Source organism: Cupressus sempervirens, chromosome 3 (assembly GCF_028749045.1).
Source record: "Cupressus sempervirens isolate cs-2001-9-10 chromosome 3, ASM2874904v1, whole genome shotgun sequence".
NCBI lineage: Eukaryota > Viridiplantae > Streptophyta > Pinopsida > Cupressales > Cupressaceae > Cupressus > Cupressus sempervirens.
The window spans coordinates 803,784,244-803,801,521 of NC_143120.1; positions in this window are offsets into that span (position 1 = coordinate 803,784,244).

A 17,278-nucleotide genomic window follows, 5' to 3' on the forward strand; every position below is an offset into this window, starting at 1 on the left:
TAGAGCTTTGGTTGTGCTTGGGTGCTTGATCAGGCTTTTATTGTCAGGACCCATTTGTTTTTGTTTTCAATAGTAGTTTCTAGGTTTTGAACTACTCCCTAATTTTATTTTAAGGGGAGGTGTTAGAGTAATAAATTATTTCCTTATTAATTAAATCATTTTGATTTAATAATAAAGTCACTTATTACCTCTAGTTTACTTAAGCTAAACTTTGGGGATATAATAATTAATTCCTTTATTAATTATTATCATGCAACCCAAGTTATATCTTTTAGGGTTTTGATCTCCTTTACAAGGATGATATCTTTTGTAATCTTATTCATTGAATTTTGATAATATCAATTTCTCTTTTTTCTCATAAAGAATGTCTCATCTATGGATTTGGGAATTCCAATCTCCATAGCTTTTTCTTCTTTGTTTTTGTGATAGGTGTTTGCATGCAAGTGATTTTTGGGATGGGGTTGAGCTTTCATCAACTTCAACAGTACCACTGGATACTTATACTTAAATATTTCTACTAATCCCATTACATCAAAGGCAATTGGAATTTCCAATGGTTTGATTTTTTCCTTTATCTTTTGAAAAAACTCACAAACTTCTTTACTTATCTCTTCAAAAGACTTGGTCTTACGATCGAGCATCTTCAAGGCCTCTTCACTTTTGAAGGATCTCTTTAGGTGATCCTCTATAGACATGATCTCCAATGAGGCACAAAATTATTGTACTACCATTATGACTAGACATATTTTCTTATCATCCTTGAAGATTCCTAGACTCACTTTCTTGAATAGGTGGTCTCCTTCTACTATCTTATTGGTTGCCTTTTTCTTAGATATCTTGTATTTGGGATAATATCTCCATCATCCTTTTCTCTCTATACCAATATTCTTTATCCATTCATCAATTTTTTCTAACTATTCTCCATAAAAATGATCAACATCTACTTGTAACCTTGTTTCTTCATTTTCTTCAGACCTGACCTTAAGCCATCCTAGTCATTTACCTAGTCCATAATGTTGTTTTGACACTCTACCAAGTCTTCCAATCTCATCATTATCAAAAGTGAAAAGTAGAAGCCACATGATTTCTTTCGTACACTCTTCTACTAACTTCGCAAAACTGCATATCCATTGGGAGCATGCTTCTAGAAAATAATTAGAATGAAATGTGGTCAAGGCTTGGTTTATTAGCATAACTTTGAGAGTTATCTCTGGGTTAGCAAAGTCAATGAGAATCACTACATTATTAATAAATTCCCCCAAAGCCTCATTTTTCTTCTCAATGGCTTGAATTTTTGCCTCATCTTTATCCAACTCCTTGAAGAGGTATTTTACACCGAGTGTGGTCAATGCCTTGCCTCCTTCTCTAATAGGCTACCCAAGATAGATTTCTTCAATTTAACAATCTTATGGGGAGAGGTTGGAAATGTATCATTGGCTATGAGGAATTGCAATCTAGGCCTTCCAATTGCCTCTTTGATCTCTTTTCATGAATAACATTCTTTGGGGATTTGTAACTACTACTAGCAACTAGAAAGATTCTCTGACTGAGAGCACATCCACATCCTCTACCATGGTATAGGTCATTTTCTTCAACTAAATAGCATTCAATAACCATATAGGTTATGAGGCATGTGATGATGATTTTTTCTACTCAGGTGATGCAATGGTAACTTTCTCAGCCCATTTTCCCTTGTCGACTCTCAACTCTATATCAACCTTAATCTTCTTCTCTTATATTTGCATCAATGTATATTCTATTCATCTACATGGAGAAGGTAGAGGTTGTGAAGTTGGTGTTTTACCTTCAACTAATGTTTGCATTGTAATTTTAGTCATTATACTTTTTTTAGTTATCATTCTTGAGAGGTAGAAGAAAAATTGCTTCTTCCCACTCTAGAGGAGGAGGCGGTGGAGTCTCAAGCTTCCAAGGAGGTGGTGGATGTATCTCCTCTTCTTTATTTAGTGGAGTTTGTGGGACTTATTTGGTAGATGAGACTATATAGGAACCATTTCCCTTAGGATCTGTTAAAAATAGGAAATACTGAGGGGGGGTGAATCGGTATTGTACAAACTTTGGCCCAAAATTGGATATTGGTAATTGCCTTACAACTTTCATATGAAAGAAAACTAATTATACTGAACAATAAATATAACCATGCATTAATAGAACACCATATTTTGTTAACTAGGGAAACCCTAGCCAAGGGAAAACCTTGGTGGGGATGGTACCCACAAAATAGTCCACTAATCAAAAGTATCTGGTTAAAGATATTGACCCTATTAGGAGTCTATTACATGCATAGAGTGTCTTGATCCTTGTTAGAGGACATAGGACTTGTTAGAAGCCTCAAACCTATTAAGAGTTGTTATGTACAAATACAAAATGTATGCAAGAAGATCCCACTACTCAAACATGCAATATACAATGTTATTCCTTGATACAGAAGATAGATACAAAAACCTCTTTGCTTGTTGCTAATATCTTCAATATCTGATATAACTCTTGTTACTCTTCACAAAAATTTCATACCTCTGATCATAAATTATAATTCACATCATATAAAGTTTTCATAGTCTTCCTAATAAGCACACTTTACTTCACACATACAAACTTTCCTTTATACCTTTGCAATTCTCAAAATACTATCCAGTTTGCCTTCAAGCTTTCACATGCTTGACAAAATATATTATCATAACTTTTTGTCTTAGTGTTAATATCTAGGATGTCATCCCTAATTAATTTAATTATTGTTTTATAAACAAAATAATTCCTTAATCTATAATTATCCATTTCCTATCATACTTTATTATGTTTGTATACTACCGCAACTGGTAAAATTGTTATATCTTCTTCCGTACTAATTCGCACAATTGAAAATTTCATCCTAATGCTCTATCTTGTCCATACCTAACTGCACATGTGCCAATATTTCCTCTATCAACAATGCATATCAAAATTATATCTGCTCTGCCAAATAAACTAACTAATACTTAGACAATTTTTTAAGTATGAATACCATAACTTGATCTTCAAGGTCTACCTTCTTCATACTAAATATATGTTGCCATAAATGACAAGATTCAATATCTACCTTATCCAAATTTCCAACAACCTCCCCCTTTGGCATTGATGGCAACATATGGGAAAATTGGCTAAGTCCCAAAAAAATTTAGTCATCAAAATTTTACAAAATTTGGCCTTATCAAAATTTTCAAAATTCAAAACCCATGGATCATTGTATTTAACCATCCTTCCTTATACCTCCTAATTATATTATATAACTTCCCTTATACTACATCATTTGGGGTCAAAGTGTGACGATAATTTGCGACAATGGTGTAATTTGTGGTGATTTTCATGTTTTTCTTTTTTTGCAATTGTCCCTCGACAACATTGCAATACTGATGTTGGCATCAAAATTGTGATGTTGGTGTGAGTATAAAAAACAAAACAAAAAACACAACATAAATCATTCCCCATTTTTTTTGATTGTGGAGAGTTGTATGCAAAAGAGGGTGGAGAGCTCTGAATGAGGGTGGAAAGCTATGAACATTCTCGTGCCCTTTTGATCTTTGCATTTCATTGTCGTGCACTTGCTCTGCAATGTCATTGGCATGCTCTTGTGACCTCTGCATTTCATTGTCATGCCCTTGCTTTGCAATTTTGATGTCATTCCCTTGCTCTATGATTTCATTTTCATGTCATGCCCTTTTGATCTCCATAACCTCGCTCTGTGATTTTCTTCAAGGGTTGTGTAAATGTTCTTTTATTTTCCTTCTAAACAAATATCTCTTTATATTTCCTTCTAAACATGTATATCTTAGAGATCTTTAAGGTGCTTATTACATCTTAGCACAACAAAAAATTTGATCCATTTGCATACATATTCTAGAATCCAAATAATAAAACAATAAAACTCACTCAACCCATGCTAAGTGACTTACCTCAAGATCTTGCATAAAAATAATGCAAACCAGGAAAAATGGGTAGAGTTCGCAAGAACTTTTACAAAAGTATATCATAGCAGATATTTTTAGAAAGAAACTAGCCATAACCTGGTTAAATGGGTCTAGTTTCCAATTAGTTGGGTTGATTATAAATTCCTATAGAATTGTCATCAAATTAGGTACAATAAAATGAACAATCAGTTGTTCCCAGCTAGTAGGATCAAACATAGTTTTCCAAGGTGATAAAATTGCATATACAGATGCATCACTTGCATGTCAGGCATGAAGAGCATTCCCCAATTTTTAATGAGTGGTTGGATATAAAGGCTCCATATGTTGGCCCAACAATGGAAGCCAAGGATGTAACCATGCATGTATTGGCACACTCTCCCTACAAGGATCCCAAGTATCTATTGTTGCTATTAATTTGGGCATCACTATATGATCCATAATGTTATAAAGTAGTAAAGCTAGTAGTTACTCATCCCATGTCTCCAAAAAATATAGCATAGGTTTAGGGTCCCATGGTTTGCAAGAATTCATAGTAGCTATTCTCATTGTTAGAAGAATAAATTCAGTGAATAGTTGAGTGTAAGGAGTTGAAGAAGCAAGTTCTCCCTCTGTGTAAAAGCCATAATCATGAAGCTCATTGCCTTGTAGAAGCCTCTGCCATAATGACATTACCTCTAAACCATGCAAAGGATGTTGACGTGGTTCCCAGCCTTGAAACACTCTTATAAGCAATTGATACTTGGGATCATCATAGGGAGACTGTTCCAATACTTGAAACACTCTCATAAGAAAATGCAAATACAATACATGACAAATTGCACAACTTGTAGTCCTCCAAATATTTGGACTGTAAATTTTCAAAGACACTTGCATGTGATTCCAATGTCATAGTACCTACCACAACACTTTCTTAGATTCTATCCAATGGCTCCCATAATATCCTCTATGTTTTCTACTTGTTGTTTTTGCCATGCAGTCTCTTTCTAAAGTCACTCCTTCTCCTTCTCTTTCTAAAGCCACTCCTCCTTCTCTCTCGTGCCTTAAATTTTGATTATCAAACTTCTAAATATCTACCTCTACCATATCTAAAATCAACTTCACATTGTGTTATAACTCTGGCCTAGTTGTTTGATCATCAATAGCTTTCATTTCAGATTCGTTTTCAAGATTGATCAACACCCTCACTTGCGGACCTCTCATGTCAAGCACTTTCTATACTATGACAAAACCATCTTCTTGCTTATGAGCTAACAGTTCTTCAAGTGCATTTTCTTGTAGAACATTAATTTTGTTGAGCAATTGTAAACTCTTAGAAAGTGCATTATTATTTTCATGTATGTATATATATATATATATATATATATATATATATATATATATATATATATATATGTATATGCATATGTATATGTATATGTATATGTATATGTATATGTATATGTATATGTATATGTATATGTATATGTATATGTATATGTATATGTATGTATATGTATGTATGTATGTATGTATGTATGTATGTATGTATGTATGTATTTGTGTGTGTGTATATATATATACATATATATATATATATATATATATATATATATATATATATATATATATATACATATATATATATATATATATGTATATGTATATGTATATGTATATGTATGTGTATATGTATGTATGTATGTGTATATATGTATGTATGTATATACATATATGTGTATATATACACACATACACACACATTTGTGTGTCTATGTATGTATGTATGTATGTATGTATGTATATATAGAGAGAGATCTTGTGGATTGTGGATTATAAACAAAAAGAGAGAGAAAACATGACATTAATCATTCTCCATTGTTTTTATTGATTATGGAAAGATGTGTGCGAAAGAGGGTGAACTCTGAATGAGAGCGGAGAGCTCTGAACATTGGTGGAGATAAATGGAGATCTAGGATTTTTTTATCGTTCCCTTGTGATCGGTGCATTTTGTTGTCGTGTCATGCCTTTCTAATCTCTGTACCCTTGCTCTGTGATTTTATTCAAGGGGAGAAGAGGTACCTATGTAAATGTTCATTTTTTTTTTTTCCTTCTAAACATGTATCTCTTGTTGAAATGTAATAGCTTTGGTCAGATTCAAGGATAACTAATTGTGATGATTGTATGCATATGTGCATGTATCTATGTATATCAGTTCACTATGTGAATTGTTTTACATGCATACATACACACTTGCATAGTACTTGTGCTAAATTAAATTAATCATTCATGTCTTGAATTCATAAAAGCAATTATCCTTGCATTCAATCAAAACTATTCATACCAAACTAAGTATGCAAAAATCTGTACTTACAGACTATATTATCTATTGGTGATTGAGTAAAGATCTCATACATAATATCATCCAAGTAACGATCTAATGCATTCACATTAAGTCATGATAGGATCGAGTAGATGATCTATTTATGTTTATACAGATCAACAACTTAATATAAATCATGTTTGGTTAAGAATTAACTAAACTAATTAGTATAAGGTTAATAATTGTTTATATCAACAGTCATGTCATGAGTGGTGGTGCAGAGCACCAAGGCACTATTGTGGATTTTGGTTTAATCTTTTGGTTTCTCACCTAGTTGAGCTAGGATAAATAAGTCTTGGATGGAAAATCCATGGTTGTAATAAAAAGACACCTCATGTATGCCTAGGTCACTTTGGGCAATTTATAAGACAAAGGTGCTAGTTGGGAAAAATTGGGTCTTTTTTATTTTTTGGTTAAGATAGCATAGGATTATATGTTTTTAGTTGTTTTTGAATAATTTGGAACCTTTTCCAAGTCTTAAAATTGAAAACTTGTGAAAAAATGCAAAAGTTGCACTTTTTGTGCAAAATTGCTAATTTGCAAAATTGTAAAAGTTGCTAAAAAATGCAACTTAGTTGAAAATGAGTTGTAACAAGTGAAACAATAGTTATAACCATTAGTATGGATGTAGGAAGGATATATATCTCATTTTTTAGGTCAGAAAGGGTAGATTGTACAGATTGGGAGAAGTTACAATAAGAGATTTTTTCAATTTTGAAGCAATTTTACTCATTTATTGTACTTTGTCCATACTGTACAGATTGGCAGGCATGATCAAATGATTGTTTGAAGAATAATTTTTTCTAACCTTTCCATTTCTTTTTGTTTCATCATTTTGTGTGGATTTTTGTTCAAGTTACTCCATTTTTTGTACAGGAGGGTTTGTAGGACAACAATTTTGTGCAAGCTTCAAAGATGGGCCCATAGTTGTGACTCCCATAGTTAGTTTTTAATGGCCCCTTGGTGAATGATAGTTAGATGGGTCTTCTCATTAATACCAAGGTTTCAAGACTGGGCAATGTGTTTTGCTTTTTTTCCTAACCAGCCCTAGGTCAAGTGCCTATGAGGATTTGACCTTGTGAGCATGTTGTTTGGAGTATAACAGGAGAAGGAGACCTATTGGAGGGTTGAGTATTTGGAAGGAAGTTGGAGGAAGGTGAATAGACATTCCAAAGTGTTTTTTTTTTTCCATGACCCCAGTTTCCCATAGTTTCTTTGTTAACCAATCCTAATTAGGCCAATTAGGACTATGTTTCTTAGTGAAGGAAAGGGAGTGTTGGAGTAGAACTGAGTCTTGGTGCTTTAGGATTGGATATAACTCTAAAAATTGTATCTAGAACCCTAATTTTTTTTTAAAAAAATTTGGTACTTTTGGAAGTTAGACACCAAAAACCTCTTAAGGAGGCCTAACAGGGCTATTAGGTGAATTTGAGTTTGATACATTGTGGAAGTGTAGGGATCAAACCAATCATGTATTTTGTGTTATGCAGATGCTTTAATTCCATTTCATGCCTTAGAACCATTGGAGAAAACCATTTTTGTGATTTTCTCATGTTGGCCTAGTTGTGGGGATTAGGTCCTTAAGGCATAATTTGGATGAATTTGATCCTTAGACCATGGTGCTTCAAGAAGTTGGTAGACTTGTTTTCTTCAACATTTGGAGGATTTGAACTAGTTATTCCCTTGTGATAAGATTGGGGATTTGGTAACTTGTTGATTTGGTGTTAGAGTGGGAAAGCCCATGTACACCTTTCTAGTTGTGCACTCTGCATCAAGTGGACATGAGACATGTCCTCTTGTGACATGATTTTTGGCTTTGTGTATTTTGAAACAATACTTATACCCAATTTAACAACCAAGAGAGGTATTGAAATCAATAAATGCCTTGCCCTTTGGTGTTTAGTAACTTCAAATATAAAGAGCGGAGATTACTAACAATTATATTCTGAAAATAGAAAAGACATTCATAGTCAAATCTGTAATAAATCTAATAACCTTCAACATATGTTTATATTTCCCTCAGCAAGTGAATAGAGAAGCTTCTCTTTATGTATATGTATGTGTATATATACATGCATACACACACACACACATATGTGTGTGTGTGTGTGTGTGTGTGTGTGTGTGTGTGTGTGTGTGTGTGTGTATGATTGCATGTATATATAGAGAAGCTTCTCTTTATGTATATGTATGTGTATATATACATAAGTGCACACATATATGGGTGTGTCTATGTATGTCTATATATAGAGAGATCTTTTTTAAGGTGCTTATTACATCTTAGCACAACAACAAAATTGATCCATCTCCATACATATTCTAGAATTGAAATAAGAAAAAAACAAAACTCACTCAACCCGTGCTAAGTGACTTACCTCAAAACCCTGCACAAAAATAATGCAGACCAAGAAAAATGGGCAGAATTTGCAAGAAATTTTACAAAAACATATCATAGTAGATATTTTTAGAAAGAAACAAGTCATAACCTAGTTAAATGGGTCTAGATACTAATTAATTGGGTCGATTACAAATTCTTATAGAATTGCCATCAGATTAGGTGCAATAAAATGAACAATCAGTTGTTCCCAACTAGAAAGATCAAATACAATTTTCCAAGGTGATAAAATTGCATATGTATATGTATGTATGTATGTATATATGTATATATTGTTGGTAACAATTAATTAATTGTGTATTGTCTTTGATGTTACACAAAAATGTCATATCATTACCGGTCAGTGTATGTCGAGCTCACTTGGGCATTGAAGATAGTTTCTTGTATCTCCTGAGCATTCCAGAGTTTGTCTAATTTAAAAGACAATGTCTATCGAGTTCACTTAGGTGACAAAGTAAATTTTATAGAAGTTGAATCTTAACCGAGCTCACTCAGTTAATGAAGGAAACATTGGATGGAACCAGTGTTAACTAAGCTCACTCAATTACCAAAGGAACTTTGTGAATATGAAGTATTGACTGAGTTCACTTGGTTAACACAGGAAAATCACTTTTAGTTAGTATCTACAAAGGATTTTCTTATTTTGGCATATTGAGTTCAATTAAATTGTTTGTTGGTTCTAGTCGACTAAGAAGATGAATATTAATTATTCTAAGTTGTATTGGATCTGACTTGACAATGTGTAAGATATAAATATAAGGTCAAGTTGAGGATTGAATTTTTGGAACATAATTAAATATTTGATGATGCTTAGAGGAAGAAAATTAAAAGGATAAACAAAATATCCTTGGTGAGCTGCAAAGATACATTCAATCAAGAAGGATTAAGTATACAAGCCAGAATTGAGATCTGTAATTAGCAATTCGGTTGCATCAGAAATTAGGTCATTTTATTGTTACTCTCTAACCATTGTAGTAGTGATCTAAATCTCTTAACAGAATTGGCTTGACAATTATTTGTAAATCCTCTAACAGCGTGGCATTTCCATTGAAGTGTCTAAAGACCTCTAACAAGGCCACTCCTAATAGGGTGATTAAATCTTCTAACATGGTCACACCTAACAGTGTTTTTTGTAACCTTTAACAGTGTTGACTCCTAATAGGGCTCACTTTAGAAGAGTGAAAATTAGTAAGTAGTTTCAATTGGTGGTTTTTCCCAAATTGTGTTTCCACGTTAAATCTCAATGTTAATTGTGATCATGTTATTTCTTTTATGTGTATGCAACTAAGTTAAAGTAAGATCAATCACAAATAATATATTAAGATTTTCATGATAAGCATTTGTCGATTTACTTTAGTGTTTGTCGAGTTACAACTTTTGTTAGTGTAAACTAAGTGCTTGTGTATTTGCCAAGTTACACCAAAGTTTAGTTTACATAGAGTTTTGATTTGTATTGACATCTAAGGGATTTGGGATTTATTTTGTGGTAATTGATTCACCCCTCCCCTCATAGTTACTCCTCTTATGTTTCCAACAATTGGTATTAGAGATCTTGGTGCTTGTAGAGAAGGTTTCAAGGACCTAAGCTAAAGATCAGGATGTCTTACAGAAGAGAGATTCCCAAATTGAATAGAGACAACTTTGTAGCATGGCAAGGAATTATGATGATACATTTGGAAACTATCAGTTATTTAGGATGCAAATATCTTGATAGTGAATACAAGACTCCTACTAGAACATTATCAGTTGAAGAAATTGTTGAAAAGAAAAATCATAACATCATGATGATTGATATTGCATCTGCTCTTAATTATGTTGAATTTGATGAAGTCAAAAGTTTCATTACAACTTATGATATGTGGGTCAAACTAAAATCCATATATGGAGGAGATGATAATGTAAGAAGAACCAAAGTCAAAAGTCTCAGAGGATAATTTGATCAGATGAAGATGAAAACATTGCAAAATACGTTGAGCGAATTAAAGCAAGTGTGAGTGCAATCAAAGCATCTGGAGGAGACATCAATGATAAAATAGTTGTAAGAAAGGTACTCAGAACCCTTCTTCATATCTATGCAATTAGAGTGTCTTCTATTCAAGAGATGAGATGTGATCTGAATAGCAAAATAACACTGGATGCTCTAATTGGAAGATTGACAACTTTTGAATTGGATGACTATGATAACTATGTCCCTAGTTCAAAAGGTATTGAGTTTGCATTTGAAACCAAGCTTTCACTTGAGAAAAGTGGTAAGAAATCAAAAGCCAATAAATCAAAGAGAGAAGAAGAGGAAGAAAGTTTAGACAGTGATCATGAATCTGTTGAAGCCCTACTTGCAAGAAAATATTCCAAGGTAGAGGAAAATACAAAGGTTAGATTCCTCTAATCTATTTTTCTTGTGAAAAAGTTGGACACATTGCTGCAAGGTGCCCAAACAGAGAAGACAAAGATGAAAAGAAAAGAAATAAGTTCAAAGGAAAGAAGAAATTCAAGAACTTCAAGGACAAACATAAGAAATCTTGTTTTATGGCTAAAGATTCTGATAACAATGAAGATGAAATGGTATATATTGTTGTAAAAGATGAATTTGGTGATGAAGGAGATAAAATGACACTTAGCTCTCATGTTAGCAAAAATGATACATGGATTGTACATAGTGTCTACTCACATCATATGACTAGTGATAAAACAAAATTTGAACACATGGAACATTATGATGGTGGTAGTGTGAGATTTGGAAACAATGAACCTTGTTGCATAAAGAGAAAAGGTTGTATCTCAGTAACCAATGAACTTAGATGTGACAATGCTTATTGGGTTGAAGGACTAAAGCATAATCTACTAAGTGTGGCATAGTTGAATAACATTGGATTCAAGGTAGAATTCATGAATGGGAAGGCCAAACTATTGGATGGAAAAGGTAATCTAGTTGGGTCTGACAAACAACAAAAGGTAATCTATTCTACCTAGATCTCAATGAAAGTTCATGTTTTATTGCTCAAGTAGAAGAAAGTTAGTTATGGCACAAAAAATTATGTCATGTGAACTTTGATAATCTAGTCAAGATAAGAAAAAAAAAAAGAGCAATAGGTATTCCTAGCTTGAGAAAACTTGATGTGGGTCTATACAAAAATTGTTAAATTGATAAGATGGGAAAAACTAGTTTCAAAAGCAAGAACTATCATTCTAAAGAAGTCTTAGAACTTGTATGTATAGATTTATGTGGACCTATTGGAATAGAGAGTTATAGTGGAAATAATTTTTTCATTCTTTTTGTTGATGATTGTTCTAGAATGATGATTGTAATGTATATAAAAGAAAAGGTTAAAGCATTTCAAAAAAAATAGTGGTATCTAACAAGATTAGAGAAAGAAACTAGAAAGAAGCTAAAATGTTTGAGATCAAACAGAGGCAGTGGATTCATTTCCAATGAGTTCAATGAATTATGCATTGAAAAAGGAATTAAGAGACAAGTATCAGCCCCTAGTACACCACAATAGAATGGCATAGCTAAAAGAAGGAACAAATCCATCATGGATTGTGCAAGAACATTAAGGATAGAAAATAATGTTGCAATCAAATACTAGAAGGAAGCAATCAATATTGCAATGCATACCTTGAATAGAGTATAGTTGAAGAAAGACTCAAATAAAAATCCTTATGAACTATTGTATGGCTATAAACCTAATGTAAGTTACTTGAAAGTATTTGGTAGCAAATGTTATATCTTGAAAGAATCTAGGAAAGGTAAATTTTATGTCAAAGGTGATGAAGGCATATTCTTAGGATACTCCTATAGAAGTAGAGCATACAAATGTTTGAATTTGTTTACTCATAAAATCATAGAAAGTGCACATGTAAGAATTGATGAGTTTACAGAAAAGAGTGAAGAGGAAAGCCACAAAGAACTTGAGGATTACATAAGGTTTGTGTATTATGAACCTAATATATTGCCACATCTACCTAAAAGTCAAAAAGATTCACCTCTTGAGTCCCCAAAATCTCCAAAAGCTACTAAATTGTAACTAGTGCAACCCAAGTCATAGTCTGAAGGACTCGAGTTGCAATTAGAAGCTACCAAGATGTTGCAAGAGAAAACCAAGTATGAAGAGGTCAGTGGAAAAAACTTCAAATCCAAAGAACCTATGTTAGCAAGATATGTTAGAAAGTGTCATGCACCTAATCAGATCATCAAAGACAAGTCAGATGGAACAATGACAAGAAACAAATTGAAAGATACATGTTTGCTTGCTAAATTTGAACCTAGAAATGTTAAAGATGCTTCGGATAATGAAATTTGGATTGAAGCCATGAATGAAGAAATATAACAGATAGAGAAGAATAAGACTTGGACTCTTGTTCCAAGACCCAAGGATAAAAATGTAATTGGCACAAAGTGGGTTTTTAGAAATAAGCTAAATAAAGATGGAGAAGTTTCAAGAAACAAAGAAAGATTAGTATGTAAAGGTTATTCTCAAGAAGAAGCTATTTATTATGGTGAAGCTTTTGCTCCTGTTGCAAGATTGGAAGGTGCTATAACTTTACTAGCATATGCAGCATACAAAGGATTTAAAGTTTATCAAATGAATGTAAAATTTGCATTCTTGAATGGAATTCTTGATGAAGAAGTCTACATAGAGAAATCTAAAGGTTTTGTAGATCCTAGCAAAAGAGATATGGTCTGCAAATTACACATACCATGGTATAGTCTCAAGAAATCTCCCAGAGCTTGGTATGAAAGACTTCATAACTACTTGATAAAGATTGGTTTTCAAAGAACAAATGATAACAATAGTCTATACATCAAAGAAGGACTAGATAAGAAGATTGTGTTGGAAGAAATATTTGTGGATGATACTTTGTTTACAGGAAATGATAACTTGTGCAAAACATTCTCAGAAGAAATGAGTAAAGAATTTGAGATGTCTATGTTTGGAAAGATAAAATTCTTTGTTGGATTGCAGATCCAATAGATGAAAGATGGTATCTACATTACTCAATCTAAATATATCAAGGTGATACTAAATAAGTTTGGAATGGAAGATTTAAAACCAATTCAAACTCCTATGTCCACTGGACATAAGCTTTCCAAAAATGATGATTCCAAGGAGGTAGATCAGACCACATACAAATCGATGATTAGAAAATTGCAGTATGTAGTGAATACGAGGCATGATATTGCATTGGAAGCTGGTATGGTGGCAATATTCTCAACAAATCCCAAAGAAAATCACATGATGGCAATCAAGAGAGTCATGAGATATCTGAAAGGTATTGAAGACTATGGATTATGGTATAGAAAAAGAGGCAATTTGGATTTGAAAGCATTCACAAATGTTGATTGGGCAGGAAGTGTTGATGATAGAAAGAGAACCAATGGTGCATAATTCTTTCTTGGTAAAAGACTAGTGCCTTGGACAAGCAAGAAACAAAATTGTATTTCTCAGTCTACAGCAGAGGTAGAATATGTGGTAGCAATAGTTAATTGTTCAAATATTGTTTGGTTCAAGCAACTAATGGCAGGTATGAAGATAGAAATCAAGGATCCATTGGTTATCTTCTGTGATAATACCAGTGTAATTAATAGAAATCAAGGATCCATTGGTTATCTTCTATGATAATACCAGTGTAATTAACATATCAAAGAATCCTTTGATGCATATCAAAACAAAACACATTGCTATAAAATATCATTTTTTGAGAGAATTGGTACAAGATAAAGAGGTAAGATTGGAATATGTAACTACTAAAGAACAAATTGTAGATATATTCACTAAACCATTACCTAAGGATATATTTTTGTATCTAAGAGGTAAGTTAGGGGTCATTCCCCTATCTAAAGCTCACTAAATGAAGTTTAGTGATGCATCAACCAGAGCCTATTGAAGATCAGTCAGTTGATGCAGTTTTGACAAGGGCACATTACAAATGAATCAGTACATGAGGTACATTGATATTTGTTGAACATTATCTTTGGCATGAGATGTTAAAGAGTGAGAAGTTTACTGTCATATCTCATAGAATTTTTTATAAAGATAAAGAGAAAGAAATGTCAAAGAGGGAGAATAAACTTGGTCTGATATCAAAATTAGAGTTTTCTATTTGAACAAGATGTTGAAGGCATATTTTTGCTGACAGAGGGAGAAATTGAAGGCAGAAAGAGTTCACACTGATAGAGGGAATTCTCATGGATGAGAATTAGAATAAAACTAAGGATATTTTCCTTATTTTATTCTTCCTCTAAAATTTCATTGCATTATGACATGTTGTGTTGCCATCAATGCCAAAGAGGGAGATTGTTGGTAATAATTGATTAATTGTGTATTGTCTTTGCTGTTACACAAAATTTGATATCATTTCCAATCAGTATGTTGATCTCACTCGGGCATTGAAGATAGTTTCCTATGTTTTTCAAGCATTCCAGAGTTTGTCTAGTTCAAAAGATAGTGTCTACCGAATTCACTCAAGTGATAAAGTAAAGTTTATAGAAGTTGAGTGTTAACTAAGCTCACTCAGTTAAAGAAGGAAATGTTGGATGGAACCAATGTTAACCAAGCTCACCGGTTACCAAAGGAACTTTATGAATATGCAGTGTTGACTGAGTTCATTTGGTTAACACAGGAAAATCGCTTTGAGTTAGTATCTACCAAGAAGGGTCGGCTAAGGAAGGATTCTCTTGTTTTGGTATATTGAGTTCAATTGAATTGTTTATTGGTTCTAGCCGACTGAGAAGATGAATGTTAATTATTCTAAGCTTGATTAATTATTCTAAGTTGTATTCAAGCTGACTTGACAATGTGTAAGATATAAATATAAGGTCAAGTTGAGGATTGAATGTGTGGAATAGAATTGAAGATTTGATGATGCTTATAGGAAGTGAATTAAAAGGATAAGAAGAATATCCTTGATGAGTTGCAAAGATACATTTGATTAGGAAGAATCAACTATACAAGCCAGAATTGAGATTTGTAATCAGTAATTCAGTTGCATCAGAAATCATTTCATTTCATTTTTACTCTCTGACCATTATAGCAGTGATCTAAATCTCTTAACAGAGTTGGCTAAATGGTTATTTGTAAATCCTCTAATAAGGTGGCATTCCCATTGAAGTGTGTAAAGACCTCTAACAAGTCCACTCCTAATAGGGTGATTAAATCCTCTAATAGGGTCACACCTAACAGTCTATTTTGTAACCTTTAACAAGGTTGGCTCCTAACAGCACTCACTTTAGAAGAGTGAAAAGCAGTAACTAGTTGCAATTGGTGGTTTTTTCCAAATTGGGTTTCCACATTAAATCTTGGTGTTAATTGGGTTCATGCTATTTCTTTTATGTGTATGCAACTAAGTTAAAGTAAGATCAATCATAGATAATATCTTAATATTTTTATGATAAGCGTTTACGAAGTTATTTCAGTGTTTACCGAGTTACAACATTTGTTAGTGTAAACTGAGTGCCTATGTATTTGCCAAGTTACAGTAGAGTTCAATTTACATAAAGTTTTGATTTGTAGTGGCATCTAAAGGATCTATGATTTATTTTATGGTAACTGATTCACCCCTCCCCTCTCATTTACTCCTCTTATGTTTCCAACATATATATATGTGTATATGTATGTATGTATGTATATATGTATATATGTATGTATGTATGTATATGTGTATATATGTATGTATATATGTGTGTATATATGTGTGTGTGTATATATATATATATGTATGTATGTATGTATATATACAGAGAGATCTTGTGGATTATGGAGATTAGTGGAGATCTAGGATTTCATTGTTATGCCCTTTTAATCACTGCATTTCGTTGATGCGCCCTTGTGATCTTTGTATCTCATTATTGTGCCCTTGTGATCTCTATATATGTAGGTATGTATATACATATATATACATATTTATATGTATATATATATATATATATATATATATATGTATATATATATATATATATATATGTATATATATATATATATATATATATGTATATATATATATATATATATATATAGATACATGCATACATAGACACACCTATATGTGTGTATGTATGTATACATACACATACATATACATAAAGAGAAGCTTCTCTAAACACCTGTTGGGGGAAATATAAAGAGATACATGTTTAGAAGGAAAAATAAAGAACATTTACATAGGTACCTCTTCTCCTCTTGAAGAAAATCACAGAGTAAGGGCATAGAGATCACAAGGGCATGACACGACAACAAAATCATAGAGCAAGGGCATGGAGATCACAAGAGCACAACAACGAAATGTAGAGATCACATGGGCATGACAATGACATGCAACGATCACAAGGGCATGACAAACAAATCCTAGATCTTCACCAATCTCCACCAAGGGCATGATAATGAATGTAGATATCAAAATGGCACGGTAATAAAATTCAGTGATCACAAGGGAATGACAATGAAATCTCCACCAATGTTTGGAACTCTCCACCCTCTTTCGCACGCAGCTCTCCACAATCAATCAAAATGAATAGGGAATGATTTATGTTGTTGTTGTTTTTTTTATACTCATGCAGGCATCACA